Below are 13,052 nucleotides of genomic sequence, written 5' to 3' on the forward strand. Positions count from 1 at the left end.
AGTACCGATCCTAGTGAGAGACCACAGATACAGAACCTAGATGGACAAAGTGTCAACGTTTACAATTTAACCAAAAAAAGGAGTAGAGTAGTAACACACCCTTGGACACTTGTATACTGAATTTTGCTGTTCTTACATTTGTAGGAAGGCTTCTCATTAGTGGTCTACTTTGTTCTTTTCTAGTAAACAGCACTGCTGTACCAAAGTGTTAAAACAATATCATGTACTCAAGTTTAATTAAAGATGTGGGCAATATATTTTTTGGCAAAAATAGCTTAAAGTCAGAACAAAGGGTCCTTTTAATAAAACTTTTTCCAGGTGCCGTAGTACCATACGTTGTAGTGTGTAATAACCTTGTTCTGTGAGCGCTGTCTACCATAATATTTCTTGAGGTTACAGTGGAGCATCTTGAAATGTTGAAAATACTTTAAGTGCTAGTGCATGGGCTTTTCTGTGATAAAAACAGATTCCCAAGTATGCAGATTTTATCTTTTATTTGAAAACATAAGAGAAAAGTGCACTTAGAAACAAGCTTTGTAGAGCCATAATTAGAGGTTCAAGGTTTATATTATTATAATCCTTAGCTTAGAACAAATGGCTATAATTTAGATCCTAGTGCATGCTGAAAAATATACCATACAGTTCACTGGATATAGAGTTTGACATTGTATAATAAAATATAATTTGTTTCTTTCTTACAGATACTACATAAATGTTCAATTATGTTATAAAAAGCACTTAAATGTGCACTTACAATGGTACTGAGTAGTGTATCAAGTAGTACACAGTGGCATACCCAATATGTCACAATGTCATTATGTCAATTAGTACCGCCTTTCTACTAAGGCTGTATTCTAAGGAGACTGACATTCATTGTACAAAAACATGCACAGATTGGTATGAAATAAAGGAAACAAATGTCTTACCCCCTTCCTGATAAATTAGTATTTCAATATATATAGCAGGTATTCACACAATGGCTAGAATAAAAAAACTGGTAGTTTAGTTATATCTAGAGTTATCCTTAACTTTTTGCCTTTTTGTTGTCCTTACCTTTAGAAAATTAAATTGTTATAAATACAGGCAAAAATATCAGTTTCTAGATTTAGGTGTATCATATAGAAAGGGACGGATTACCCACATGCTGACCTAGGCTGTTGCCTTGGGTGCCATGAACACTAGGGAAAGCATTTTAGCCCCTGTCACTTTCTTCACTACTCCCAACTGCTTTCTCTGCCCTTCCTAACATGTCCTGTGCCTATCATGCAACTCATAAATGGGTGTAATCGTAAAGGGAGAAGAGACTGAGAGGATCCCTTACCATTTAACAGCCTCCCAGACCTTTTTGCATGGTGGGGAGGGGAAATTTGATCATTTACATAAGGCAAGGATGATGCCAGCAAAGGTCTAGACAGCAGATACCCCCTGCAAATACAGGGAGATCTGTACAGCAAATAGCCCCTGCACAATAAATACAAGTAGCTGCAAAAGGAAGTGATGGGGGTGTTATTTTAGATGTGCATGATTTACTTTAAAGTCATCAAGTTGTCCAGAGTTTGCTTAGAACATAAAACTAAATCTCATCTCAATCTCATCTTAGCCATCAAGAAGAATGCACATAAAAGACCATTCTTGCATGAAATTACAACACAGCATTACAAGAATGACAACTCCAGGTGCCACTGATATCATAAACAAGATAACAGCACTGTGTACTGTAAAAACAATTATATATTAGTATAGCAAACTATAGTATGCTTTTAAGATTTGCCTCAGTTCTCAAAATACAAATCTGTTTCCCTCTCTATGTTTTATTTTAGAATTTTACTATAACAAATGTATTCCAAAAACAAGCATTTTTGGCAAGGCAAAAATAAACCCGAACATTGGGATTTCAGCACGGAATTAAAGTTTTTTGGTGATTCAGTTCTGAGCCATATGCTATCACTGTCATTGACAATAAATACAGCTCAACCAATTCAGCCAGAAGACTGACAGTGGAGCTTTCAGCATCATTGTTTAAATTCATTTAGACAATCAGGACGGAGGGCAAATGTGGGCAATTGCATATGATGTAAAGTACAACTAATGTAGTTGCAGTACCTATGCAATTGTGTGCACTGCAAAAAACAGCAAGCGGCATACCTATACAGTAAATGTCCCTCTCTTCCAACTTAGAACTTCCATTAAGTTCTGTTGTGCTGTCTTGGCTTTAAAATCATGAAGATGGCACAGTAAATAGCAAGTAGGTAGAGTATTGGTAGTTTGGTGCAGCCATACTACTTCTTTTAAGAGATATGGTTACAATTCCTCCAAAATTTCATTGGTAGGATTTTGTTAAAACACTGTCTCTGTATAAAGAAACAGAATCTGTAAAAAAAAAAAATACTCATCTACCAGGGTGCTCTCTGTTGCAGAACCAAGCTTGCTAAAAAAATCTTTAATATCCAACACTTCCGGGAGAACAAGATGCATGGTTCCCGTCTGCACCCCGTAGTTTTTCTGCTGCTCATGTGTCAGCACAGGGCACAAAGTGAGTAATGGGAAAAGAAAAATGTAACTGTTTACCTAAAAAGTTTTTTTCCTAAATATTTTTATCTAGGAACAGAGTTGTTCTAATGTAGGAGTTTAGCTATAAACATTTGTTTCTGGAGTTTCTTATGGGGTAACATGATTTTTATGGATATGATTGGATAATATGGATTGGAATGGATAAGATTTTTAATATAATAACTTCTTTTGTGCAATTTGTATCTGTTTCCCCAAAATGTCATATTCTCAGTGCTATTATTGTTCAAAATAAGCATTTACCATCTGTTTCCCAGTTGCAGTTTGCCCCCCCCCATTTTCTCTGTGGTTGTCTCAAGGACAAAAAACAAGAGGAAATCTTTCTACCAGAGCTCAGGATATCAGTAAAACCCAAAAGAGGTTCTGACCTTTCCACATTCTATCACCCCTTTCGAAAAAGGGAATGGATAGACTTTGAGTAAGCTCCAAGAAAAATGTGTATACTATAGTGACAGAGCAAAATATTTGCTTGGGGGCACTAAAAGAAAGTCAAGTTTGAGAATCAAAAGGTTGATTTATTCGGGACAGAGAAGGGACAATGGAAGCAGATGCCCATAGCACTTGGAATATTTTATTTTAAACAAAAACTTCACTATGAAAAGTGTCTTCCTGTATGTCTCTGTACCAACTATACAAAAATGTTCAGATGAGCGTTAGGCACCATCTCCATAAATTGGTCGCTTGGTGTCCCTGCTGAAAGTATGTTCCATAGTTTCAGATTCTTGTGTGTGTCTGATGCTAATTATCATTTTAGTGCTGTGGCTTCAGTTAAATATTTGTCCTGTTAATTATATACATTTTGGGCATTTATTGTATGGTGGTCTGTTTATAAAGATGTAATTCTGACATTTACTGAAACATTCCCTGGTGCAGAATCAATTACTGCTATTGAAACACATGGACTTGGAAGACCAGGGAGAATGTGTTTATTTCAGTGAATGCCAGATTAACTGCTTTATCAATAGACCTATATGAGGATAAATGTTAACAAGCACAATGTACTGTACATAATGCAAATTGTATGCATATATTATATTATATTATATATTATATTATATATATTATATAATATTAGAAATTGTAAAACTAGCAATACCAATGTGGCAAGTTTTGTTAATGGGCAGCCTACAGAAAACAGACCTTACCTAGCTTATTCTAAAATCAGCATACTGATATATTTTGGTTTACTGTTTAAGGCAGAAACATTGCCATAAATGAATGAGAGATAGCAGTTCTCATACATACATTCATATCTTGAATGTTTTTTAACTCACTGATTTAAGAGTTCAGAAAGCTGTCTCATGTTCTTTGCGAGACATAAGTGATACAAAATTTATTATATGAGGCTAAGAGAAGAAAAAAGAAACAAAACAAGTTTGCTTTTCACAAGTGTCAAAGTGAACATAAAGGTTATACTCTTTGCTTCAGAAAGGGAAAAAATACATTTGTTAACACAAAAAAATATTTTAGCAGACTTGGGAAAAGTTACTGCAAAATACTTTTCTTAATACAGTACAGTATCTAAAAAAATCACAGTATTGGGTAGAGAATCATTTCAGAAAAGCGTATATAATTTAAAATTTCAAGTCACCATCAGGTATGCTCCTAATAAAATCAGAAACTAGCCTTTGAAGATGAAATTAAAGAGTTCAAAAAGGATGTGATATTATGTAGGATGGTTCAGATTGACTGTAGAAAATAAATCAGGAACTTTGAAGGTCACCTTTGTGCAACATCAAATTTAAGTATCTCTGGAACAAGGTCTACACATTACCTGAAATGTTGAAAAATACGATTTCATTTATTTTGGGAATGTAATATACAAAGACATTTTTTTTTAAAAAACTATAAACATTTTTCTCATTCACTCAGATGTTATTGCATTATGTAAGACACATATTATTTATCTCAGTTTCAACTTTCAGCGTTTTAGGAGACTTGTAAAAGTAATTGCATTATCCATATTTGATTTCTAAAACATATGATGAAATATAAACAATTTCCGCAACACATATAAAATAAAAATATAAAAAAAATGTAACCAGATAGTTAGTATGTGCATTTATACATTACATTTATACAATTATACATGTGGTATTAGCTATGTAAGCTCTTCAAAATAATTTAATGTACACTAAACTGAAACTTTTTCTAATTTAGTGGATTGAAGTTTTGCATAACTTGAGCTTGAACAGTACCAAACACTGGGGTTAATTTTATATGGACATAGTGGCGCTTCACTTCAGAAAAGGTAACAGTAACTTTTCAAAGTGAATGTTTGTAAATAGGATAAGCTTGTAGTTGCTTTCAATACTTGCAAAAGCTTTCAATACTCAAACATACACTACACAAAAAAGACTACATTTTTAGCTTTTAGTGGCAGAAAAGGCATGCATTATTTTTATAATTTGTACACGCTGTATGATGCATGCTCTTCGGGGCTTCTATAGATGATAACAATTGAACAAGATGCCAGGGATAATGGTACTTCTGTATTCATGCACAGGATTTCAGTGGAGATGGCTGTGGCGTGGGTTAGATCATACACTGACAGTTTAGATTTATCATGGCTGATGAAAGGTGTATTTCTATGTGTACATGTGTGTATGTGTACCTTATGGCACAAGCCCACCTACCAACACAGACTTCTGTTTTGTCAGCTGAGCAGTTACCATGCAAAATGACCCACTATGACTGTGGACAGACCTCACTCATGTCTTGTGTTCGGTTTTTAAAATCAAGCTGTGCTACAGTCAAACAGCTAAATAAAAAAATATAAAATATAAGAAAAATATTTTTCTGGCAAAGGATTTGTATTAGTATGTTTACTGTACTGAAGTTTACTTAGCTCTAATACACAGCATATCCAGATTGCTGACATCCCTTTCTTTGCTGCTATTAAGAAAAACATTTAACCCAGTTATGTTGAGATGGGCCAAAAGGTTCCAAAAAGCCATCCAGTAAATCAGTTTGAAAGACAACAGAGCTTCCTTGTAACAGAAGGTATTTATATGTTTCATCTAATTTTAAATCCAAAATAAAGGAATTATTTCTTTCATTTTACAGTAGTGGATGGAGCCATGTGAGTCATTCTTTTCTGTTTTTTTAGCAAAACATGTAATTGTGATATTGTGGAAAATATTTAGTGTCATATGGTGGAAAATATCCGGACCTCCCCTTTAAAACTAACAAAGGGTCTTCTTGTGTAAGGTCTTTGTGCTCATTGAATTTATTCTCCCCTCTAAAATTACAAAGGGTCTTAAGTTGTAATAGCTTGCTGTTTAATAATTGTCTGTGGACAGTGTGGAGTCTTGTGTCCCAGGTGTCAAAAATCTCAGATGAGGCCAAACAGAGCGTCTCTGATATGTATTCTGAAACACATTTATTCGTAATCATTATATTTCGAACATACCATTCTGTATTAAGTAATAGATGACGGATTTTTAGCTGGATCATTATGGTGAGCATTATGGGACCAAGAACTGGTTTCCTAGGCCGCAGGGAAGCCTGGAAACCATATTTATCTCAGGGGGTTGGCAGTTCATAAAACCTGTACTTGTGAAAATATTATTATTTGCTAGAACCACAGTGTCCATAATCCATGTGGTCACAGCCCCCCAGATGGCCCCCACCCTGCTATCATTGGATGGTCCTATTAGTCCCATCTCTGTTGTTGGCATATAAAAAGCCATGTAAGCCCAGCAGAAGTAGCTCTCACTGATACCATCATGTCGCTAAGGACAATGGCACTGACACATTGAGCACTGCAGGGAGTTCTGTGACTCTGACTAATAACTTGGACTTTACACAGCAACCTGGATCAAGGAAAAGCAACTCTACCAAAATAATATTTCACAGTCTTTCCCTTTTGTTTTATGCTGTTGCTATAGTTCTGCTAGTGTTCTGTTATTATTCTTAGATTAGTGGGTTTTTTTTTCTGTATTTGTTTATGCACTGTTTTTGTATGCTTTTACTTATAAAACCCTAAAAAAATTGTAAGCTGAATCTCTGAATGCTCTAAACAGAAATATTGTAACTTGCCAACCCCAAACGCTACTATAACACTGTGATTTCTGTGACATCCCTGTCTGTAGTGACAGCGGGTGACCCTACAGAAGCAGAAGCACAACTGCGGTTGTCAAGGGTAACGGTGCGTGCTTCCATCTAAGAACGTGGTGGCAGTCTACCTGTGATGGTGTGTTTGGCAACGGTTAACAGGAGTGGTTAACCTTGCCTTGTGACGGCCCCTCTTCGGCCTGCTGGTGCGTGGACTGTTGCTGAACGTGCTGCAAAGTCTATGCGCAGGGGTGCGGGCTGAGAGGGCGCTTGTCGCAGTAATATCTTTTGTTCTGGGATCAAATGCTTGTTGGTTTAGTGGTTGGAGAGCTTTTCAATGGCTTTGGCTCTCTTTATCATAACCTGTTGGGTTACATTTTCTTATTGGTTAACAAACCCTGTTTCACAGCAGCCAAGACTGTTGGAGCCAAGAATGTTGGACTCCTAACTAGCTACAAACCAGCAGTTCTGAATTTTAAGTTGGGCAAATTGGTATAAATGAATGATTTGAATGGCTCTACCCACTATTGGATTGGCTGCAGTAAAAAAAATGTAATAAATTAATTTTTACCATATGGCTACTATTAATGCATCTTTTTATCTGTCTGAAGTTCAGCTTTAAACGTTAGGAAAACCTGTCATGAGTGACGTACATTGACTTCAATTGCTTTTGCTTTAATAGTGTAAGAGACACTGACCTAGAACAATTACGCAGCAAGTCAAGGTGAACTCTCAATTGCTAGCCTATTTATTTGTTCCAGGTCAGTGACTCAGTCCACTTATTTTTTCTGATAACAAGCTTCTTTTAATAAATTGATGGTAAGTGTCACAGATGTCACCATTGCATGTAACAAGCATGCTTTACTTATCTCTAATATATTTTATATCTGCTACTTTTATTTCGAAGGCACCAATCAGCAATAAAGTATTTCAGTGTTCAAAACAATGTTTTTTAAGTAGGATTTATTGTAACACTTGGCTTGTCCGTTTAGAACATGCATTGATAATTCCAGGAAAAGTAATTTCGGTTGAAAATATACCATGTCGCGTTCCTATGACAGTGTCTTCTATCTATTGTCGTCTTTTTTTTTCTCATGAGGATCTATTCAGTTCACTTACTGATAGAGTAGGATTTTTTTATTGTCCCTGGGTCAGTCATGTGTAGTTTTGCTGTAATGTTTATAGCATAGCAAGAATAAAAACAGCTATTTCTTTATAAGAGCTGTAAAGGATCCCTATTTCATCCAATTATGTATTCTTACATATTCTATACATATAATGTTATTTTATTTTTTAATAGTTCCTCAGTAAATCTTTAATAACCTTTTATAATCTTCTACAAATCTGCATTGAGGTTAGAGGAAGAGGAGGTTTTGTTGTACTGCAATAAGGTTTGGTGACTGAAGAAAGGAGAACAGAGATGACCTCATAAGCAACTTAGTGTTTTGTCATGATCCAATCATACTCTAGGTCAGGGGTGTCAAACTCTGGCCCGAAGACCAAATTATGCCCCCCAAAGGAATTTTTCTTTGGCCCTCAGAGGAATTCTAAATAGGAATTGCAGCTGGCCCGCCACTGCATTGAAATAGCACCGCTACTACAATTCCCGGAATTACTCGCATCTATAGACCAGCGGCCTCTCTGCCTATGCATGGCCCCGTATTGAACTGTTTTATTGATGCAAGTAATGCCGTAGTAGCGGCATCACTGGCGTCTATAGAGCAGTTTTATTGATGCAGGGAATTGTAGTAGGGGTGCTATTTCTCTATTATAGGCTTGTTCCAGTTTGAATATGATGCAAGACCTCTTTGTTTCCATATGAATTATATCTAATGAGAAGGAAAAACGTCCTCAATTTTTTCAATAAACTTCAAGTTTGGCCCGAGACTTTGTCTAAGTTTTTAATTTTTGCCCTCTGTGTATTTGAGTTTGACACCCCTGTTCTAGGTTAAACATTGGAGGAGACTTTGGATTTTTGCTTTCCCCACCCCATGCTTCTTACAGCTGGACTTGTGGAGTCATGGGTCCTTCTTCTTCTTCTCCAGGGGTGGTGGTGGTGTCAGACAGTCCTGCATCTGCCACTGAACATGCTCAGATTATGATAATAATTACATAAATGCTCTGAGTCCTGGATGTTTGAATGTTGCACCCTCAGTAGTGGACCCATGACTCTGAGCTCAAAGAAATTGAGATGAACAATATCAGCAGTCATTTAACCTGCAAGACTAGAGACATCTAGCCATAGATATGAATTACTGCTGAGTAAATTGAAGGTAATGAAGGACTTTGTCCCTAGATGTGTTTTTAAGGTGTTAAAGAGTTAACAAAGCCTTTTATTAGGTTGGGGTTAAGTGCAACACACTAGGCAAAAGGATATTTAAAAGTTACAATAGGGGTTAAGCATTTGGTGCTAATTTTAGGGGTTAGGTAAAGCCTAACTAATTAATTGTAGGGAGGGTCTAATGTTAGGATCACCAAATACTATCATAAAGTTTAGCCTGCCATAATCTAGAAGAGGAAGGTTGAAGTAGATTGTTTATTTCATCAGATGTTCATCATCACTGTGTACAAGTTCTACAAAGTACCATTTAAAGCAAGGGAGGTGAAATGAAAAAGTGGAAATAAACCCTCTCATCCTTTACAGCTGAGGAAGATACCAAAGATGGCTCTCCCCACATTAAACACTTTTAGCCAACCAGCTCCACCATACCCTGTCCCCCGAGGACCTCACACCGCCACTACCTAGAGACCAACCTCAACTCCCTACCTTTTTCATATTCTCCCTCCCATTGTTTTTATTTTCTTCCTATCACTTTGCACCTAGCATTTGCTATCCTCCACCCCCCTTCTTTCACATATCCTTCTGGCATTCCCCCCTTCCCCGCTGGCTTTTGGCCTACTGACATTTTTCTGCTAGGTTCCAATCTAAAGATGGAGCTTTAAATGTTCTAAATTTATTGATTACTTTACTTTGCCAAGTACAATAAAAAGGAAATGTGTAGCGTGGAAACAAATACATATTTGCTTATTTAGCATTAATACCAGGTGCTACACCCCTCCAAATGCCAGTAGCTCTCAAAGCAGAACTTATTACAGAAAAATAAAACCATCTGCATCTGAAAATAATGTATTACACACACTAAAATGGTGTCCTTTTTATTTTTAAAGATGTGGAAAGAATGTATTTTGTCTATGCTCTAAACAGTGTAATTTATTATTGGAACTTAGCTGAGTTGAAATGAAATATAAATAAAAAGAAATATAACACTTTCATCCGGTGACCAAAATGCCAGTAAAACGGCACACGGCTGGCTCAGCATTACTAGTAAAAAGTAACTTTTCAACAATATAACTAGGCAACACGAGAAGGAACTGAGCATAAAATAATGATTTTAGGACAAAAACTATTTGAGTATTTCATTTTTCAATTGCAATTTATTCAAATGGTTCATTTTAACCGGTAGCTCTAGATAAGCTTGATAGCTACATAGTTAGGTTGAAGAAAAAAGACATAGGTCCATCAAGTTCAATCAATGGAAAATAATAAACATATCCCAAAAAATAACCCTGTAGACATAGTTTAACCAAATAATGTGGGCTTGTGGACTTTGATGCCCAGAGAATCTCTTCTTTGACGCAAAGAGAACTCAAATTTGTACAAATGGCCAATGCCTTTTAAGGATTAAAAAAATCTGAAAGTTCTAAAATCTTAGGAAGGTACATAAACTTTTGTACTGGTATCCACATCCTCTTTACACAACCATGAAAAAGAAAAATTATGTTTAGACTATTTTCATTGGTAACTGTCTGATTCTTGGAGGAACCTATTGGATGATGGTTAAGTGGTGAGAATGAATGATGGCAGAATACCTTCCCTATTCACAATAGGGAACTATTCTTGGCTACTGTATTTCTATTAGCAGAGTCAATAGTGTGCGTTTACCCTCAAGTTAATGTAACTCCACTATTACCAAAGAGAAACCAGTATCAGAAAGATATACAAACTAATGCTTTTTCTTTTCTTTTTTGCTTAAAAGATAATGTTTAAAATAAATATTTAAAATGGTTGTCAGATTAACATCACTTTCAGAAGTCAAAATTAACTGCACATAACTCCAATGCTAAAATATATAAGCAATGATCCACACCTCACATATAATTTCTAAACCCTCATATGCTGTAGATAACAATAAATTCAATTAAAAGGAAATAAAATGATGAATACAAAGGCATTGCTGTGCTGTCTATTTGTGGAATATATTATTAGCAGAATGAAAAATAATATAACAGAACAAAGTCATAAGCAATTGTTAACAAAAAAAGGTTGTCATGGCAAATATATAACAGAATGTCCTTGAATTGCCAGGCTAACAACAGCTATAATAGCTTTTGAAAAGTTCTAAAATGTAATGCTTCCTTGGTTGTGATTGTGTTGATTCTAACAAATCTGTACTATGTTTGTGGGCAAGGCAATTATTCAGAGTCACAGTACATTCCTTTAATGAATAAAGTGCATACAGCATTCAAGGATTTAATATACTGTACCTGCAGACATTAATAGATGTGTATATAATTGTGTATGTATACAGTGTTTTATATATATTGTAGAGGTGTTGGTGTGTGCATATGTAGATGAAGTTGGGTAAACCCTTTAAATGCATGGCACATATTCTAAGCATCATTGTTCCCCCTCTTTCAGCTGGCCAGTGTATGTATAGAATATGCTACCAAAGAGTATGCACCAATAAAAAAAATATATAAAGAAGCATACAAAGTTCAACAATGCAAATCCATTTGCTTTTTAGTATAAATGCATTCATTATGTGTATTGAAAAATTATACTTTTTATGAATTTTGAAAAAAAATGCACCCTACTTCCCACCTCCAAATGTGAATGTTGCCTAAGTGTGGAGATCATGCTACAGAGGCAGTCAAAAAGTAATGCATTTTAGATGTTGGTGGGAGATGACATTGGCCTGCTCCCTGACAAGGCATTTACCACCAGGGAAAATTCATAGATCATGGAAACATTGGAGAGAGTCTGAATTGTACTGATAAACAGCAAGAAATTGCAGGAATCAACTTTGAATAATATTATTGTTTGTGAAGTGTTAATAAGATTTGAGAATGCAGTTTTACATCAGTACATTTCCTACACATGCAGACATGGGGCCCAGAAACACGGGGCCACAGCTGTCTGGATGCACAGTTATTATTGCAGGTACCATAACACTATGGCAATACATTGGGCCTGATGTATTAAAGCTATCCAAGGCTGTGGAGGATATACTTTCATCAGTAAAGCTGGGTGATCCAGCAAACCTGGAATGGATAGTCATTTGCTATTAGTTAGCAAATGTATTGAATCTGGATCAACTAGCTTCACTGATGAATGTGTATCTTTTCCAACCTTGGAGAGCTTTAATAAATTAAGGCCATTGTGGAGAAATTAATTCATTTGTTATTTGAGAACCTTGCTATGAAAACAATATGTATCACTTGGTGAATAAAAAAAGACATTTTACTGATTTAGCTAAAATGGCCTTGTCAAACATAGTTATAGATTTTGAAGTGATCAGTGGTGGAAGAGGATTGGAAGACTAGACAGAAGAAGTGGTGTAAAGAGAAGAGATAGATGATACTGAGAAAATTGTTTTCAGGGGATATGTGGGAACATGTGAAATAGTGTTAATATTAGGTAGTTTTTCTGTAAGCCAGAATTTGTAAGTTTACTATGGTAAAGCCAACAGCTAACACTGGCCTCATTTTTATACTTGTAGAGCAAAGTATTAGACTGATTTTAGATACACAATGCACATAGTGCTTTGTAGTTTACAGACTACTAGGAATCTGACTCATTAAAGCATCATTAAAGCAAAATCTATGCAAAAATGTTTTTTTATTATTATCTGCCAACCCAATGAAACAATCTTATCTAAACTGTATTAAATTGAAAATAATATCTACTGTTTCAATCAAAAATTACCATTTTCATCCTTTTTATCTTCAATCGGTCATGGGTGGATCAGACATGTTTGTAAGTATCATTTGAAAGTACACATGTTGTGTCATGTATACAAACAACTGATAACATCTGGCCAACATTATGATCACCTTTCTATCTGAGAATATCAAGCGATGAAATGTGCAGGGTTTTGTACTAGCCCCTACACAGATCCAGATCCCTTTCTTTGCACAGCGGAAGCCCCTTAACCTGGGTTCACATTGAATATGGGATTTTCTTTAAACTTGGATAGTTCTACCCCACTGAGACCTTTATTGTGTGCACTGGAGACTGGAAGCTCCCAGACATGCAGAAAGGGTTTGAACAATAAAGGGACTGCCCATTTAACATATTTATTTACATTTTATGTATGGTAATTAACCACCTAGCCGTTATGCCCGTACGAAGGTCGGGCAAAAAAAAA

General features: G+C 35.7%; 1 protein-coding gene across 2 annotated transcripts in view; it reads left to right on the plus strand.

Annotated features, from left to right (window-relative positions):
* Nucleotides 1–13,052, plus strand: part of GRID2 (glutamate ionotropic receptor delta type subunit 2) — a 579,007-nt gene that overhangs the window by 506,844 nt on the left and 59,111 nt on the right. The gene's annotated exons all lie outside the window — the stretch shown is intronic.

Source organism: Pyxicephalus adspersus, chromosome 3 (assembly GCF_032062135.1).
Source record: "Pyxicephalus adspersus chromosome 3, UCB_Pads_2.0, whole genome shotgun sequence".
NCBI classification, from domain to species: domain Eukaryota; kingdom Metazoa; phylum Chordata; class Amphibia; order Anura; family Pyxicephalidae; genus Pyxicephalus; species Pyxicephalus adspersus.